Below are 20,783 nucleotides of genomic sequence, written 5' to 3' on the forward strand. Positions count from 1 at the left end.
TTTTTTTTTTTTTGAGAAGGGCTGAATCAACTAACATTTGGAGGATGGGATGAAAGCTTATTTTATACTAAGCTCTTTTTTTGTTTTGTCGTGGTTGGGCCTGCAAAATTTACAGATTGGACATATATAATCGATGCATAAATAGTTTACTTTTGTTATTAAATGCTGCTGCAAACTCAAATCAACTAAGGTATTGATCTTTCTCAAAAAAAAAAAAAAAAAAAAAAAAAAAAATAAGGTATTGATGTATAATTGCAGTTTTTTGCCGACCTAAATCCTCATATGGACATGCAGTACCCCTTCCACGAGGGCAACGAAATGGCAGATATGTCGGCAAAGGAAGACCAAGGCAACAAGTGTAACTTTCTCTCTTATTTCTTGGGTAATGTTTAATGTACGAAATACAGGGCCGAAGTTTGTCTGTTTGTGATAAAGAAAAGTATTAAAATTACTATAAATTTTATAACAAAATTTCACAAAAATAATATGGTAATTAATGAATATGATTGTTAGATTTGTTTTTATATATATTTTTAATTTTATATAGAATCAAGTCAAAGTATAATTTAACAATTTTCATAATTGAAAATATTGGTTTTGTACTTTCCATAAAAACCAGAACAATAAGTACAAATACAATTAATCACTCTATAAACAACATAGTAGGTTGAGGAACTTTTATCCTTACCAATCATTTGACACAATTCAATAATAAATAACTTTTTTTTTTTTTTAACACACAAACATACAACAACATATCAACTCTAAAATTACTTTTTCAATAAATAACTTTTATTGAAAATTTATTGCTCTAAATCTATCACCATCCCATCACAATTTTAAAGAAAAAACAGAATATAAATTATATATTATTCACTTATAAGTATATATATACTACATATCAAGGAATACTGTACAACTGACTGAGCGAGATTGATGGCTTTTCATCCAAAAGTTTATTGTTTTGTTTAACCATTTTAGCTGATATAATATGTCTAGCATAAATTTCAAAGGATTTTTAATACATTATAAAGACTATAACTTTGGACTCAAAAAATAAATAAAAAATAACCTTAAGGCATAAAAAAATAACTTTAATACATTAACAATGAGTTGAAAATTACAAGTAGTTTTTGACGTTGAAGAATAAAAGGCTTATAACTTTACACAATAAAATAAAAGGAATAAAAAGTAAAAAAAGAAAAGAAAAAGAAATTAGAAGATGAACTAGTGTATGAGATTTAGTTCTGTGAGCTCTCATCCACATGATACGGTAAGTGTTTTAATACATGTAATAATGTAAATTCTTAAGTCGGTTGGGGTAAAACTTACCATGGGTTTGGCATTTTCTTAAATGCTTTTTGCTTTTTTGACTAAGTATTTTTAGCAAATAATCTAATTTTTAGCTTTTTTGGAAATGTGTTAGATTATTTGAAAAAAAAAAATTTATAACTTTTTGTCATACATTTAACATAATAATTACCAAAAATTATATTAGTTACTTTTTTATTTTCTCATAAAAATTTCTATAAATATTTCATAATGTCTTAGGATATCCATTGTGGGGAGTAAAAATACCTTGATGGGAATATGGGCCGTTGGGTCATGCTAAGGAAGGCCGACCTGCCTTTGGGTTTAGGACTTGTTAGTACTACGGGTCGGCCCATACGCCGATGGTCCGAGGATCCAGCCGAGGATGATTTTTTCCTTCGGACTGACACCGAAGAACCCGGGACTTCATGGTAAAAGTTAAGAAAGGACACGGACAAAACCAATGGTTAAAGGGGGTGAACCCTTGAATGTCCTAGAAGCACCGATGTTGGAAAAATGTCAAAGGTAAAGGCTGCTACCTCCACATTAAAGACCCTGCACCTACCACCCTGGCCGCATTAATGGGGAAGTGACACTTGAACAGTGGAAGGGAAACTTCTAGTTACTGTTCAAAGGCACTAAGAAAAGAAATATCTAGGCTAAGGGAGGAGTTGGGGCAACACGTGTACAAAGTATTAAAAAGAGGAGTATTTAAGGAGGAACCTGGAACGGAAACAAGGACGGACTTTTTGTAACTTAAAAAGAAAAAAGACAAAGAGAAAGATATAATATAAGAACAGCTCTCGGCTTACATCCGAGGAGGCCAATTTACAATATTCCTTGTTGTTTCCAAGTACTTGCAGTCTTTAGTTTGTCATTTAATCCCCACACACTTCTAACCTGGGTTGCAAGCCCACACTCTACAAATTCATATTGTTTAAGGCTCATTGGGCTTGGGCCCATAACTGTTCTTGGGGCCAGGTGCACTTGTGCACTTACATCCATAAACTTATCCCTTAAAAATAATAGCACACTAAGAATGCATTTGGATAGCACAGCACGTCCACGTCCAGCCCGTTTTTTTTTTTTTTTTCCACGCGCATATGTCACTGTTCATTGGCCATGAACAGTGATTTTAGGCCAATTAACAGTACTTTTTGGGATGAACAGTAATTTTTACACATTAAAAAATTATTTTTGTACAGTGTTTTCAGTTTTCAGCAATAAGTTCTATCCAAACGAACTCTAAGAGTCTTTTAACCTCACTAATTAATACTTCTTGATTTTTCTAATAAAAACATATCTAGAGTTTCTCCACTTCCCACTATAACCATCTAGGGGCGGAGCCACCTATAACATTGGGGGGCCATGACCCACCCAAAAATATTGAAAACCTTTGAATGATTGGCCCCCCAAAAAATTTAAGCCCAAGCCCATGGTTTATATTTTGTTTCCTTAGAAATCTATAATGTACAGCTAGTTCACCCCACTGTTTGTTTTCTTAAATTAATAGACCCTCATCTAAATAAAACATAGTCTTTTACCAAAACTTATAATATATGCCAGGCTGGCTTGTGTCCTTTCTTTTTATATTTCATAAATATACACGAGTGCATTGTGCTCTTTGTGTATTCAATTGTTAAAGTGCTCTTTGGTACATGTTTATAGCAGATTAGAAAAATTGTGTACACTCATTTGAGTTTAGATATATTATTATATTTCAATTTGATCATTTTGTATACAATACATTTATGAATTATGAATAACATACGAATATGTAATTTGGCCCCCTAAGTAAAACATCCTGACTACACCTCTATAACTATCCATTTATCAATTTAAAAAAAAAAAAAATATGCACGAGTGCACACAAACATTTACGATTTTTATTATTTTATTTTTTGGAATAAAATCACTATATGAATTCTATTGGTGTAAATAGGAAACTTTATCACTTACATATAAGTATGTTACAGAGCACTATGCATCACAAGCTGGTCTGTCTTCCAGCGAAAACTAAGTGATGCCACATTACATCTTTTGAGAACACAGCTAAAAAGAGGATTTCATTACGAAGAAACTAAGGAACAATCATAGTCTGAGGCACATCCTGTTCAAGTACAGACCGTTAAACTCATCAATAACATACTAGAAAGGTCCACAGGCGGACAACTAAAAATATTAAAATGACTCTCTTGGACCGCTCTCATCCTGGCTAGCTTGTTAGCACTTCTAGAGAATTTGAGTAGCGCAATCAGCCACCAAAGGAGATGCCAAACTACTAGAATAATTTGGGGAGGGCAACACATCAATAATAGATTTAGCATTTTTTTTTTGGGGTAAACTGGATAATACATTAACCAACTAGGTGGTATCCACCACAATATTACAAATACAATTTTGGGTCAAGCCCAACTTGTCCGAATGCAAAAGACTAACAATAATAGAAGGAGGGGACTCAAAAGCAGCAAAATCATCCTCCATGTTCGTTCCAAATTTTGCGAGGGCGTTTGGGCACCGGTTTTCTTCTCTAAAGCAGTGTTTCAGTCGGACTTGTGGGATGTTCGTCATTAGGTTCTTGTAGTCATCAATAAGAGAGGAAAGCTCCCTATTAGTATGAGTGGCTTGGGATAAAAGGATATCGCAACTGAGGCATCAACCTCAACTTCCACCGCCTCAAGTGATAGAAAACAGCACCGAGTTAATCCATCTCGTACAGCCCAGAGTTCAGCAGCTATGCTCGAAGTGAGGCCAATTGCCATTACAAAACCCGAGATCCAATTGCCACGATAGTCTTGTATAAGACCTCCACCCCCTGCCATCCCCGGGTTCCCTTGTGCTGACCCATCCGTATTTAATTTCACCCAGTTCATAAGAGGTTTCACCCAACCAACAGCAACAGTAGAACCAAGCCTAGGATTTGCATGATCAAGAATGAATGAATGATAGGCCAAGAATGTATTGACCCCTTGTGATAAATTAATCAATTAATTAGCAAAGTTAATTAATTAATCCAATTAACATGAAAAGCGTGTGGTAGCATAAACAAATCACCAACTAAGTTAATATGCAGCGGAAAATAAAGTTGACATGGTGATTTTTTTATGAATGAGGAAAACTTTCAAGGCAAAAACCCTATTGGGTGATTTTAAGGTCACCACTCTCGAGAATCCACTATTATCACAACAAGTGGTTACAAGTAAAGAAATCTTAGTACCTTATACTAACCTACAGTTGAATCCTTACCTCAATACACAATTGGATTTGTTCTATAATGACAATCTCTCCTTTTCAATGCACAGCTCCCAGTACTTGACTAACCAATCGATGCGCGGATCCCAGTACATGGCTTACTCACCAACTTGAGAAAGATGTTGGTTGCAAAGTTCATCAGTTCATCAACATGATGAAGATCACGAAGCTCCTTGGTCACTAAACCCAATGGCGTACAAATGCAGTAGCTTCTTCAAGATAAAGATAAACTAGGGCAAATTCTGTCTCCGGTCACAATTTGCATGAACAAAACTTTGCTCTACACTCACACAACCTTTGACGGTCCTTAAAATAATCCTTATATATGTTTAGGGTTGTGAGAAAAGAAAGCTTAAATATGTACACATGGATTAGAGTGAAATCAGATTTGAAAAACTAATTTTCATAATTTTTGATAGATAGATTATCTATCGAGTAGCTGTCGAGCATCGGGCTAAAGCAGCCTTTTAAAACTCGATAGATGCTATCTATTGAGCTTTAAAATCCAGCACTTCTTCATTGGCTTCTTGGACAGATTTGCATGGCTTCAATACTTGGACTTGAACTCTTATTCCTTGAAGTATTAAACACATCCTAGATCTACTCAATTATAGGTAAAGTGAGTTTTGTTAAAGGATTAGCCAATTCTAAATGACATATGTTCCTAACATCATTTACATATGATAGGCCGAAAACGTATTGACCACTTGTGATGGATTAATTAGCCAAGTTTAATTAATTAACCAAATTAACATGCAAACGCGTGGTAGCACAAACAAATCACCAATAAACTAAAGTGCAGCGGAAAAAAAATTGACACAGTGATTTGTTTATGAATGGGAAAACGTCCAAGGCAAAAACCCCACCAGGTGATTTTAAGGTCACCACTCCCCAGAGTGAGCTAGAGTTGTTCTGTAGTGACAATCTCTCATTTTCAATGCACGGCTCTCAGTACGTGACTAACCAATTGGCGGATCCTAGTACGCGACTTCAATCACCAACTTGAGAAAGATGTTGGTTACAAAGTTCTTCAGTTCATCCTTACAATGAAGAACAAGAAGATGCTTGGTTACAAAACCCTACGGTGCACAAACACAGTAGCTTCTTTACAAATAGATGAACTAGGGCAACTTTTTCTCCAGTCACAAATTGCTTGAACAGACTTTACAACTTGTGTCTCAGCTATGCATAACCTAATATGGCCCTTAAAATAATCCTTTTATATGTCTAGGGTCATGAGAAAAGAAGGCCCAAAGACATATCCATGGAGTAGAATCAAAACAGATCTAAAAAACTGTTTTTCTTAAACCTCGACAACTAGAGGTGTTGAGATGCTGTCAAGCAGCTGTTGAGCCTTGGGGTGGAACAGCTTCTTAAGCTCGATAGATGCTATTTGTCGAGCTTTAATGACAGACACTTCATCAAATTGTTTCTTGGACAGACTTGCATGACTTTAATACTTGATCTTGAAACAAGGTTTCTTAATGCATTAAACACATCCTAGATCTATCTAAATACAAGTAAAGTGCGTTTTGTCAAAGGATTAGCCAATTACATAAAAGAATGACATATGTTCTTAACAAGTGAACCACATATGTCTTAACAATCTCCCCCTTTGGCAATGTGACAAAACCATAACAAACAAATGAACATATGAGAGAAGTCATAAATCACTCAACTCATACACACTTATTGAATACAATAAAATCTATCCTAACACAAACTCTTGAAAAACTTTGCAAGAAGAGAGTTCATGGCAAGAAAGACTTTGAAAACTTGTATTTCTAAAACACTTTAAACAAAACTCATCACGGCATCTTAGTATGAAATAGAAATAAAAGATTGCATATAAGTAATAAGAAGCATGTGCATAAAGAGAGAAAAGAAACACACATGAAGAGATAGGTGAAAGAAAGTAATAACAACCTCAATATATATATCAACAGTAAGTATAAGGTTTGCTATCACAATGTAAGAACAATGTATTTATAACAGATAGAAAAGAAAAAATACATAAGTCCTCACTACATCCCTTATAAAACAAAAGCACTCCCTTTAACAAAAATCTCCTATACCAACTCTTTCCATAAGTACATGATTACTCTCATACCCAAAACTACTCTTCCTTTTTGTCATGAATGACAAAATAGTAAGTCACTAAGAAACAATCATCTCTTTGTCACCGGAAGAGCTAGCATCATCATCCTTATCACCATAAGAGTCACCACCATCGTCCTTATCCTCATAAGTCTTTGGAGAAGGAGTGAGAGACTCTACGAAGCCACCAAGGTGAGCCTATTGTTATGTAATATGACTAACACGGGTGTTCACTTGACACAACTCTTTGTTGAGAGTATCAAGGAAAGCATTTATGCACTAAAATTGTGCCATAATCTCCTCGAGGGTAACACCATCCGCGGAAGAAGAAGGAGTGGATGTGGATGGAGTTGAAGAAGCTGAAGGAGTGGCTGTCTTAGTCTGTGGCTGCTTTGGTCGAAGCTGGGCCTCACTTTGTTTAATAGTCACCTCATCAATGGCACACATGACACAGAAAGGATCCGACATGGGAAAGGAGATAGAAAAGTGGTGAAGGATCTTTGTGATAGTTAAAGGAAAGATAAGCTCATCACGGGTCACCGTATCCCTATATACATCTATGAGGGAGAGAATGAAGTGAGAAGGAAAGTCTATAGTGAGGTTCTCTATGAGGGATAACAAAAATCGAGCATGAGGCTTTGTGATAGAGTTATATTGAGACAATGGATAGAGAACAAATGTCATCACCATGTTAAGGAACCTCGAAACTTTAGCAAAGGCTGAGCAATAGGTGTTTTGATGACCACCCCAAGAAGAAGGAGTCTCACAAAACAGAGACAAGAGTTCATCTTTAGACACAGTCTTAAGACGATCACAACCTGGGTAGTCAGGATGCGTTACCCTTGGTACTCGAAGCACCTTGGATACAAGATCCAGAGTGACCACAATGCACATACCTTGCACGCGAGTGATAAAATGAGGTACTGAATAATCAAATCTGTGCATATTGGAGTAGAACTCCTGTATGATCATGGAAGGACAAGTGACTGGGATGTCAGAGAGTGACTCCCAACCCCTACTATAAATGACAATGGGAAGGTCAGTATCAGAAAAATTCGATAAGATGACTTGGTGTTCTGAATGAATGCCTCGTCGAGAAAAATTCTTCGAGAAGTCCTTACGAGCTTTCTCATCACGGAACTGAAGATGAGAAGGGGTAGAATTAGAAGAAGATGCCCCAGAATGAAGAGGATTCTGGGACGGAGTGGACTTATGTTTAGGTGCCATGATGCAGACTAACCGAAAGAAGGAGAGAGAGAGAGAGATAAGCATAAAAGCACCAACACAATTAATATCAAAAGATAGAAAATGAAAGATACGTATGCATGAAAAATGCATGAGCATGTGACATGTAACAAGAAAAACATCATGGGCTTAGCCCAATCCAAACCTACCAGCACACATCATTTGATGCAATGCATGATCATTTTAAGATCATTTAAACAAAACCCATCTTAAGAATTTTGCAAAAACCTCATTAAGTTTGAAAATTCCCAAAATCTTTCAAAAACCCCAAAAGTTTGGTCAAAAAGATGAAATGCATGATTAAATGAGAGAAAGAGAATCATACCAGAGGAAGAAAGTGATCTTGAGACTGAAGATTGAGTGGGAATGAGGTTTAGAGTGAGAGGAGGGTGTTTGGGAAGGTGAGAAGTCAGAAAGAGGTGAGAGAGATCGAGAAAAATAAAAGAGAATTTGTGCTGAACCTTTAGGAAACTTTGTTTCAATGGCCATTCAAGGTAAAAAAGTACCAATGTACATAAATACACATTGTTTTTGTATTTTTTTTTATTTTTCAATTTTTTTTTTATTTTTATGAAAAACAAAATAAAGCAAAAAACTGAAAACAAACAAATGAAAACATATTAAACAAAGCATAGCATAAAACTAGATGCAAATGCATGAGGAAGAAGGAGAAAGAGAGAAGATCAATCCATGGAGATAAAACTGATGCTCTGACGAAGGAACTCAAACCGTTTGCTATCAAGAGGTTTGATGAACAAATCCGCCTTCTGATCATCAGTGTGAATGAACTTAAGAGTGACGGTACCATCTTCCACAAGCTCACAAATGAAGTGATGTCAAATCTCTATATGTTTAGTTCGAGAATGTTGAACTGGATTTTTAGAGATATTGATGGTACTGGTATTGTCACAATAGATAGTGAGGTGTTCTTGATGAATACCATAATCAATGAGGAGTTTTTGCATTCATAGAAAATGGGTGTAACAGCTACCGACAACGATGTATTTAGCCTCTGCAGTGGATAAAGAGATGAAAGTTTTTTACTCATCTAGGAGACAAGATTATTACCCACATAAAAACAATCCCCGAAGTACTCCTTCTATCATCAGCATTCCCAGCCCAGTCAGCATTAGAATACTCATCTAAGACATCATTTGTGTCCTTGCTGTACCACACACCAAAATCAGTAGTGGTTTTGACATACTTTATGATTCTTTTCACATCAGTCATATGGGACTCTTTGGGATTAACTTGATATCTTGCACACACTCCCACACTGTAACTAATGTCAGGTCTACTAGTAGTAAGGTAAAAAAGATTACCTATCATGCTTCTATAGAAAGACAGATCAACAATGAGTTTAACATTTGGGTTCATAGGGGTTCTAACATAATTAGCAGATTTCAAATCAAACTTTTTCACAAGATTTTTAGCATATTTAGATTGGGATTTAACTCTCCAATCATGAGAAAGATCATCCTTTGTTGACCTAAAGTTAATATCATCAACCTAGACTTGTGCAACTATCAACTCGCCGTCTTCCCTTTTGATGAAGAGAGTTTGATCAGCTTTTCCTCTTATGAACCCATGTGACACCAAGTATTGTGTGAGTCGATCATACCATGCTTTGGGGGCTTGCTTTAAACCATAGAGTGCCTTCTTAAGGTGCAACACATGATCTAGATAATGGGGATCAATGAATCCTTTTGGTTAAGCCACATAGACATCTTCTTTTAGGAAACCATTTAAGAAGGTAGTCTTGACATCCATTTGGTAAAGCTTGAACTTCAAATGGCAAGCTAGGGCTAGGAGAATCCTGGTGGACTCCACACTGGCTATTGGAGCAAATGTCTCATCATATCCCACTCTTTCCATTTGAGAATATCCTTAAGCCACAAGACGTGCCTTGTTGCGAATCATGTTGACCTCCTCATCAGTCTTATTATAGAAAATCCACTTTGTGCCAATGATATGCTCACCCTTCGGTCTAGGTACTAAAGTCCAGACATCATTCCTTTGAAACTGAAGCAGTTCATTGTGCATAACTTCAACCCAGATTTCATCTTGAAGAGCTTCCTCAAACTTGGTGGGTTCAACTTGTGACAAATAACATGAATATAACACAAAGTTAGCAACACATTTATCAACTGTACATTTTCTTAGTGTAAATTCATTCATGTTTCCCATAAAACTTCAAGAGGATTATTCAACTTAATTCTAGAGGAGGGTCCTTTCTCTTTATGAGATTCAGAATCAGGTGAGGTGAATATGTTTTTTGAACCTTCTACAACACTTGGAGTACTAGGAGTACTTGGAGATACATGCTCTTAATCAACAAGTTCTTGAACATCCTTGGGTTTGGGAGGAAGAACTTCTTTGGGGATTTCCTCACTAATTTTTTCAGAACCGGACTTCGAAACTTCATCGATAACAACATTTACAGTTTTCATCACCTTCTTGGTTCTCTTGTTGTATACCTGATAAGCCTTGCTTCTTGAGGAGTATCCCAAAAATATTCCTTCATCGCTTCGAGAGTCAAATTTTCCCACATTCTCTCTATTATTGAGAATGAAACAAGTACTTACAAAGATTTTGAAATAGTTAACATTCGGCTTTCTTCCCTTCCATAGCTCATAGGGAGTCTTTTTGGTACCGAGTCTAAAATACACCTTATTAACCGCATGACACGCAGTGTTGGCAGCTTCTCCCTACAAGTTTGTGGTGACATCCTTGTTGTGCAACATGGCTCTAGCCATCTCTTGAATAATCCTGTTCTTTCTTTCTACTACACCATTCTGCTGAGGAGTAATAGGAGCAAAGAATTCTTGAGATATACCTGATCTAGTGCAAAAGGACTTCATGTACGAGTTTTCAAATTCTTTACCATGAGCACTTCGAATTCGATCAATCTTTAAGCTCTTCTCATTTTGTAATCTTGTGCACAAGGCTTTAATGTGCTCAAGAGCATCTGACTTGGATCTTAGAAGAATAACCCAAGTGTACCTAGTGAAGTCATCTACCATAACCATGATGTATCTCTTCCTACTAAGAGACTTGGTTCTAGTTGGACCCATGAGATCCAGATGTAGTAGCTCCAATGGTCTAGATATAGTGGATGTCTGAGTGCCTAGATGTTTAGCTTTTGTTTGTTTCCCAAGCTGGCACAGTCCACACACAGCATTGTTCACTCTATTGAGCTTTGGCATCCTCGACACTGATTCATGCTTAGATACAATTGAAAGATGTTTTTAACTAGCATGTCCCATCCTTTGGTGCCATAGATCTTCATTTGGCAAACGAATACTATTGCACACAATATCAATATTAGGGACCAGACCATAACAATTTTCTTTCCAGATTCATCTAACACAAGACATTTTCCTTTTGAGAACAGCAACATAAAGTCTTGATCACATAATTGACTTATGCTTAATAGATTCACTCTCAAACCTTCTACATATAGCACATTTGCAATGTTTGGTAGTCCAGGTAGAGAGATGGTTCCATTTCCTTTAATCTGTGATTTGCTCCCATCATCGAAAGTAACATTACCACCTTTCTTAGACTTGAAAACCTTAAAGAGAGAGTAGTCTCCAGTCATGTGTCGTGAGCATCCACTATCAAGGTACCACAAACATGTGTCCATTACCTTGAATGCAGACTTCATCATAAAGCACACCTCATGCTTTGATGACAGATCTGTAGGGATGGTGTCCTATTTTATTTGCCATTTACGGACAAAACCTTTAACCTTCACTCTTCTTAGATGAACTCCTCTGCACATTTTCATTCTGAGATAGTCTAGTTTCTTCTTTGTCATATTAAGATATTTTTCAATCATTATCATGATAGCTTTCAAATAACTTTTAGACTTGCATTTTCTGAGACACTCAATCAAATAGAGATTAGAAAAACAAGATGTATTTGAAATAAAAGATCTTTTCTTGCCCATAGCAACCATGACAACAAGGGTCAATGGATCACACAACAAAGATTAGCCCTAATCAGAGTGTGCCTGCTTTGATACCACTTTAAAGGCCAAGAATGTATTGAACCATTGTGATAAATTAATCAATTACTTAATCCAATTAACATGCAAAGTGTGTGGTAGCATAAACAAATCACCAACTAAGTTTATATGCAAAAGAGAATAAAGGTGACACGGTGATTTGTTTACGAATGGGGAAAACCTCCAAGGCAAAAACCTCATCGGGTGATTTTAAGGTCACTACTCCTGAGAATCCACTATTATCACAACAAGCGGTTACAAGTAAAGGAATCCCAGTACCTTATATCAACCTACAGTTGAACCCTTACCCCAATACACAATTGGACTTGTTCTGTAGTGACAATCTCTCATTTTCAATGCATGACTCCCAGTACGTGACTAACCAATCGATGGATGAATTCCAATACGCGGCTTACTCATCAACTTGAGAAAGATGTTGGCTGCAAAGTTCTTCAGTTCATCAACACAATAAAGATCATGAAGCTCATTGGTCACAAATCCCAATGGGGTATAAACGTAGTAGCTTTTTCAAGAGAAAGATGAACTAGGGAAAATTCTGTCTCTGATCACAATTTGCATGAACAAAACTTTGCTTTACACTCATGCAACCTTTGACGGCCCTTAAAATAATCCTTATATATGTTTAGGGTTGTGAGAAAAAAAAGCCTAAACATGTACACACGGATTGGAGTGAAATCAGATCTGAAAAATTGATTTTCATAATTCTCGATAGATAGGTTATCTATCGAGCAACTATTGAGCATCGGGCTAAAGCAGCCTTTTAAACCTCGATCGATGTTATTTGTCGAGCTTTAAAATCCAGCACTTCTTCATTTGTTTCTTGAACAGATTTGTCTGGCTTCAATACTTGGACTTGAACTCTTGTTCCTTGAAGTATTAAACACATCCTAGATCTACCCAATTACAAGTAAAGTGGGTTTTATCAAAGGATTAGCCAATTCTAAATGACATATGTTCTTAACATTATTCACATATGTCCTAACAAAGAACACAGTAACAATATTCATAAACCTGTGACTCGATAGTTTTGAACAAATTCTGAGGGGTTGGGGGGGGGGGGGTTAAAACTTTCTTCTATTCCTTTGGAGCCATAAGTGCCAAATGTGAAAGAGGAAGAACTATGCCCAAGAATAACTTTTTCCCTTCGCAAGTGCGTTGCAACAAGCATTCACTTTGATCCACTCCATTACTTCCATACCAAAGGTGTGAAGTATGTCATTAGGCTGAATGGATTCAGTCTAGAATTCCTGTGCTACAGTACATTCCCTTAAAACATGAATAATGGTTTTAGGCTGATCATGGCAAATGTCACAGGTTGATGACAACTTAAGGCCCCTTTGTGCCAGGACAGTCTTAACTAGAATGCTATAATGGTAGATTTTTTAGCTTCCATATCCAGGCACCCCAAAAGCACTCTTCACTAATGTTAGCTCCACAAGCAATAAGGTAGGCACTTTTGAGGTCAAACTCCCCTCTCGGGCTAGAAGTCCACGACAAGTGGTCTTCACTAGACGAGGCTGTCCTTATCAGCGTGGCCCTGATAGATTGACTGAGAATGGGAGGGAAGATGAAGGATAGATTATGTATCTCCCACATACCATTAGTGTAAATATCACATACCCGGATATCAGTCTCTCCCTTTTGAAGTGGGCCCTCAATACACTCCCTAACAATGCCCAAGTCCAGCCATTTGTCATCCCAAAAGGATAGCTGACTATTATTGCAATAGACCATTTCGAACCCAATTCACACATAGTTGCACCATGAAGCACTACCTTCTAGGATCTAGATTTAGAAGCCTTACCCGAGATAGACCTCCTTTTGTATTTGAATTTTAGAACTTTGGACCAGAGCTCACCACTTTCTTCCCTCATTCTCCAACAAAGTTTTGTTGCTAGTGTGGTATTTCTCTCCTTTGTAGCATGTAAGCTTAGCCCCCCTCTATTTTTCGGCTTAGTAACTTTGTTCCAACCAATCATATGGAGCCTTTTCTTCTCATCAGTGGACCCCCCATAAGAAATTCTTGCAAATCTTGTCCAAATTAGCATTGATTCTACTGGCAGAATGCACCCTTGCATAGTGTGGGAGGGAATGGCCGAGAGCACTGCTTTTGTAAGAGTCAGTCTACTTGCCATGGAAAGCATATTAGTTTTCCATCCTTGGAGTTTATTTTGAACTCTTTCCAAAATGATATCAAAATCCCGAGAAGATGAGTTCCTGTGTTGAATGGGGAATCCAAGGTATTTTCCTAAATTAGGAGTTTATCTGAAGCCAAGGATATTGCATAATGAGTCACGATTCTCCTCACTAACATTTAGTGAAAAGAAAACATTCGACTTGGTCATATTCACTTTTTGACCTAAGAGGTCACAAAAGGTATCTAATGTGTCTCGAATGTTGTGGCAATTGTTCATATTTGCTTTGGCAAAACGTACCAGGTCCTCCGTGAAAAAGAGGTGTGAAAATGATGGCCCATTTTGGGAGGATTTGAGCGGGTCCCAAAGTTTTGAAGAGCATTGATCAGCAATTAAACCCCATAATTTCCATGCACAAGATGAAAATGTAGGGAGAGAGAGGATCTCCTTGCCTGATTCCTCTTGAGGGAAGGAAAGGATCAAGTTTTCCTCATTAAAGAGGATTGAGATAGATGAACCTGATATACAACTCATTATAAGCTTAACTGTGTCCTAAGGGAGGTTGTAGAGAGTAAGCACATCTCAAATAAAATGCCACTCAAGTCTGTCGTATGCTTTTTCAAGATCTATTTTTATTGCCATATATCCTTGATTACCCTTCTTTGTGCTCATCGTGTGAATGAGTTCTTGCACAATGATCATATTATCAAGCCCTTTTCTGCCTGAGACAAAAGCTATCTGTAAGGGGGAAACCAACTTGTCCAAGAAAGGTCTAAGTCTCTGAACTATGATTTTTGTTACGATCTTGTAAATAGTATAACAAAGGCTGATTGGTCTGTATAAGCCAAGGTAGTCTGCTCATGTGCACTTAGGTATGAGGGTGATCAGGGTTTGGTTAAGATGACTAGGCATGACCCTAGTTTTAAAGATAGAGCACACTTCCCTTACCAGCACATTTTCCACAATGTTCCAATTTCTTTGATAGAAACCTGCATGCATTCCATTAGGACTAGGAGCCTTGAATGACTTCATGCTCCAGAGCCCATCTTTTACCTCCTTCCTTGTGATCGGGCAATTGATCAACTCACCTTCCTTTCTTAATAAGCTATTAGACCAGCTTGTGACATTCTAGATAGAGATGGGAGCACTGGTTTTGCTTGTTGTGAACAAGGAAATGTAACCCTCTCTAATAATTGAAGTAATAACCTCCTCATTGTGAATCAGATTCCCTGAAGCAAGAAATCCTATTCCTTTTCCTTCTGATCAGAGCTGAAGTATGGAAAAAAATTTGTATTTCTATCTCCCTGAATCAGCCAGTTGTACCTAGATTTTACCGACCATAATTCCTCTTCCTACTTATTAATTACCCAATACTCTTCCTTCAACTCTTTCTCCAAGGCTAAGAGTTGGGCATTTGGACCATTGGCCAGGGATTTTTGGATGCTTGCAAGCCACGCCTCCACTCTTCTCTTCCGATGGAAAATATTCCCAAGAACCTCCTCATTCCATATTTTAATTGCCTCGGTGAACTTTAAGAGATTTGTGCTGAGACTAAGGTCACTGGCTCAATTGTCTGCTCACAAAAAGGGGGTGGGACATCCAGACTGGTTGGAACTTAAAAGGTCTGGTCAGCGTAAGGGAAGCAGGCTTGTCAAGGCAGAGTGAAATGGGGCAGTGATCTGAATGTACCCTAGTGAGGTGGGTAACTGAGGCCTCCGGGTAAAGATTAATCCAATCCTAGTTTGCAAAGGCTTTGTCCAGGCATTCTTGGGTGAAGTGACCTATGTCTTGCTTATTAACCCAAATTGTGCAGCCTAAAACTTTAACTAAATTCTCCCAAAGTAATTTACGTTCAACATATCTAGGACTAGCATATATACATGATAGAATCCAAGACTGGTTAGAGGAAAGTACCTTTACAATGACATGAATTTCTTGTTCTTTCTTTGCCAATTGAGTGACTTCCACACCTTCTGAATTCCAAAGAAGCCAGAGCCCTCCAGTGTACCCAATAGTGTCTTTGTGTATGGCTCCATCGAATGGGAGTCTATCTGTTATGTCTTTGGCCTTCAGTCCACCAATGTGGGTCTCCATCACAATGACAAGTGATGGATTATACTTACTCATCAAACTATCCAAGGTATTTCTGAAAATGGGGTTTAAAGCCCCTTTACAATTCCAGCAAATGATATTCATGGTCGCTGTCAAAAGGATGGGCGGATCCCTACTGATCTGAAATTGGTTCCTTGCTTGGTTCAGCAAGTCCCAACTCAGCTCCCTCAGCTTGGACTTCGTTATCTCCTTGTTCTTCCAAATGCATATCGCATGCTCCATAATCCCCAATAGCTGCTCCCTTGAGCTGATCAGAAGATTTATTTATGGGTATATGCCACATACTTGAATCATCTTGATGGCTTCCGAAGATCCCATTAAACTTGTTGCTGTTAGTCCATCTGCCGAGATTTTCCTTGTTTAGACCTCCTCCAAGAGGTTGTTCAGCCAAAAGACAATTCAGCGAAGTTAGCAATAGTGCTTCCAACCCATTATCTTCCCTTCTACTACTATTGGAATGTCCGTTGGAAATCTCCACCAGGGGTTTTCCCACTCTAGCCATGCCGGGGCGGTCAGTGGAAGAAAACCCAACTTTTGGCTCTCTGGAGTTAGAGGAAAAGTATGGCTTCATGCTTGTATTTGCTCCTGGTTGAAACACCCCCAAATCATGGTGGGAGATGCTCAAGTCTGTTGGATGAAAGGTAGGGACAAGGTCATGATTTTCCCGTGGAGGCTTATTGCCCACTGCCTTTGTAAGCTGTCTCCCATGGCTTGCCGTTGCTACTCTCAGTTTGGACTTGAACTTGTTATTCACTTTTGGGGCAGGCGTGGAAATTTCAATCCTAGGTGGATTGAATTTGGAGAAGTGTAGTTACCAATGGGATCATTTTTCTTCAAGCCCGAGGGGCTGTGGGGTGCGTTGGGCAACTCACTTTGGGATGCCTCAGAAGCTGTTGTCTCTTGGCTGAGGGAGCAAGTGGGGTCCATTAGACTTGTGTTGTCAAATCTCCTAATTTTACACTTCCCATCTGGTGAAACTCTAAGAGGCCTAGTTGGTGGGTAGCTTATGGGGCAAGCCTTCTAAGCCGGCCTAAATCCTTAGCATTTAATGCTGGGATTTTCTCTAGGTTTGACTTGAGGGAGTGGGTATGGGTTGCCCGAGATTTGGTAGCATGTTTCTTACGCCCCACTAGCATCCAATGGCCATAATCTCCCCTATCATTTCCCGCTTCTTTCCCATCGGGATTAGAGCTCTCTTCCTCCTCAGCATCGTTTCTTCTCAGATCACTCTGGCCGGCATTATCCATCTCTACCACCATCTCCTTAACTGTATACGGACATTGATTTTTTCGGTGCCTCATTCTGCCACAGGAAAAGCAGAGTGAGCCAATGCCCTCATATAAAATGTCTTGCCTGAATAGGCTACAGAGCTTAACCAGTTTGACATAGAATACCACCTCAGAACAGCTATTAAGGCATAGGCACTGGCACTGGCAGACTTCATCGCTAAATTTACAGTTCCTAATGACGAGGAGAATACGGATGAGGTGGAAAGATGGACGATTCAGACTGACGGTTCGTCAGTCCAGAAGAGAGGTGGGGTAGGGGTCATTATCATTACCCCCGAAGGAGAGGCGCTCAAATATGAAGTTTAGTTAGCATTCCCGACCATCAACAATGAAGCTGAATATGAGGGAGTACTGATGCGTTTAAGGGTCGCGAAGGTGCTAGGAATTAAAAATATACTCCTCCAGAGTGATTCTAAGCTCGCCGTGGGTCAAATAAAGGGGGAGTTCAATGCGAAAGAGGAGAAGATGCAAAACTACTTGAAGTTGATGAAGCTTTTGGCACAGGAGTTCGATCAAGTGGAGTTCACACAGATCCCCAAAAACCAGAATATGGGGGTAGATGTGCTTGCGAAGCAGTCATCATCAGAGGCAGGGCCAACAGACATAGATTTGAAGATTGAAGTCCAAAAGCACCCCAGCATCGAAGAGGTCCATATCTTTGCAATCTAGAGTGAGAACAGCTGGATAGCCCTAATCCTATCCTTCCTTCAGGATGGACGGCTTCCACAAGATGCCGAAGAAGCCAAGAATATAAGGAAGAGGGCAGCTCGGTTCATGGTCCTGAATGACTCTTTGTACAAAAGGGGCTTCTCCATGTCCTACCTGAAGTGTGTCAATGAAGAGGAAGCAAAATATATTTTGGAAGAGATCCATGAAGGAATCTGTGGAAACCATGCAGGCTCAAGAACCCTCATCAGCAAAATTATTCAAACAGGTTACTTTTGGCCTACCCTATAAAAGGATGCAAAAGAGTTTGTGAAGAAGTGTGACAAATGCCAGAGGTTTGGAAACGTCCAATGCATACCGTCCGAAAAGCTGATGACAATAGCCTCACTGTGGCTGTTTGCTTAGTGGGGACTCGACATCCTTGGTCCACTATCCCAAGGTGAAAGACAGGTTAAATTTTTACTAGTTGCCATTGATTATTTCACAAAATGGGTTAAAGCAAAAGCATTATCAACTATAACGGAGGCGAAGGTCCAGAACTTTGTGTGGAAGAATATAGTTTGCAGGTTGGGGATACCACAGACGATCGTTTTAAACAACGGGAGGCAATTTGACAGTCAAGGGTTTAGGGAATTCTACTCGGGGCTAGGAATCAAGAATCAATTCTCGTCCTCTGGTCATGCACAGGCTAATGGCCAGACAGAAGTAACGAACAAGACCCTACTCAGGATCATCAAGGCTCGGCTGGACGAGGCGAAGGGTGCATGGCTGGAAGAGCTGCCTAATGTTTTGTAGGTATATAGGACTACAGCAAGAACTCCAATAGGAGAGACCCCCTTCAGTCTCACCTATGGCACCGAAGCAGTCATTCCAATTGAAGTAGAAGTCACCAACTTGAGGCAGGAAGCTTTCCACAAAGGCAGCAATGACAATCAACTGAGAATCAACTTGGATTGTGTGGACGAATCTAGAGACAAATCATCACGCAAGATGGCAGAGTACCAACAGAAGATGTCCGAGTACTACAACAGAAGGGTGAAGCTCCAATGACCATTGGAGACCTCGTCCGGCGTAAAGTCACGCCTGCCACCAAGAACCCAACTTAGGGGAAGCCTGACCCAACCTGGGAAGGACCTTACTGAGTCACCCATTACTCCAGGCAAGATACTTACCATCTAAAAATGTTGGATGGGAAAAAACTACCATGACCACAGAACATCGAGCATTTGAAACAATACTATTAGTAGATGTAGTGGATGAATGTATTCATGATTGAAATAAAGCAATAAAAGAACTATTCAACCAATGTGATGCATGTAAAAAAAAATTGGCAAAGTAACAAGATTTCGCATAGACAGATGTAAGTTGTTGATGAAGCCAAAGAATGACAGAATCCCTTCACTAGGTGTAAGTAAAAAAAAGGCAAAGTAACAAGATTCCGCATAGACGGATGTAAGTTGTTGATGAAGCCAAAGAATAACAAAATCCCTTCACTGGGTTTAAGGCAAAGGAAATTGGCAAAGTAACAAGATTCCGCATAGACAGATGTAAGTTGCTGACGAAGCCAAAGAATGACAGAATCCCTTCACTGGGTGTAAGTAAAAAAAAATGGCAAAGTAATAAGATTCCGTATAGATGGATGTAAGTTACTGACGAAGGCAAAGAATGACAAAATCCCTTCAATGGGTGTAAGTCAAAGAAAATTGGCTAAGTAACAAGATTCCACATAGATGGACGTAAGTTACTAACGAAGCCAAGGAACGACAAAATCCCTCTAATGGGTATAGGTCACAAAATTAGCTAAGTAACAAGATTCTGCCTAGATGGATGTAAGTTATTGATAGATCAAGATCCCCCCAACAAGTATGAGTCAGCGAAAATTTTACCTAAGTAACAACAATGTAAGTTACTGATGCATAAAGATGAGGCAGACAGAGACCACACACAATCACTAAGTAATATGCAAGGAAGGAGCAAAAACAAGTAAGTACTAAATTATGATTGAAGGCCCAAAAACAACGAGCAACCAACATTGTTTCAATATTATAATTAAAAGCCCATAAACACTGGGCAAAAACATCGTTCTTAAATTAGAATTGTTCTGAAAGTATTATAAAAGCCTAAAACACATTGGGCACCCAAAAAAAAAAAGTCACAAAGAAAAAGTAGAAAAAGCAGGTTCATGCATCAACAACAGTAGGAGGCGGAAGAGCACTCTACAGAGCATCACCCTCAGGAGCTGTGGGCTGGGAGGCTTCGTCAGCTGCCATGTCCTTGTCCACCTCTTCCAGGTCCAAACTCTCTAGATCCACTCCAGTGGGGTGCTTGACGAGGTATCGTCTCAGGAGCTCGAAACCTTTATAATACCAACTGAAGAGTATTGTGTTGTACTCCTCAGTCTGCTGGAAAGCCTCAACGGCCTTAGCAGAAACAATCTTAACTTTCTCCTCTGTGGCCAGAAGTTGCTCATCTTTTTCTAGAGTCAACTGTCGCTCAACTCTGAGGTCATCCCTCAAGGTTTTAACATTCTCCTTGATGGTGTTGGCCTCGTCCATTGCAATGATCAGGTCCTTCTTCAGTTTGGAGTTCTCTGCCTCCAAAGCCTCCATCCTGGACACCGTAGACGCGACCTTGGCCTCCTAAGTA

The sequence above is a fragment of the Castanea sativa genome, chromosome 10, assembly GCF_040712315.1.
Source record: "Castanea sativa cultivar Marrone di Chiusa Pesio chromosome 10, ASM4071231v1".
NCBI classification, from domain to species: Eukaryota; Viridiplantae; Streptophyta; class Magnoliopsida; order Fagales; family Fagaceae; genus Castanea; species Castanea sativa.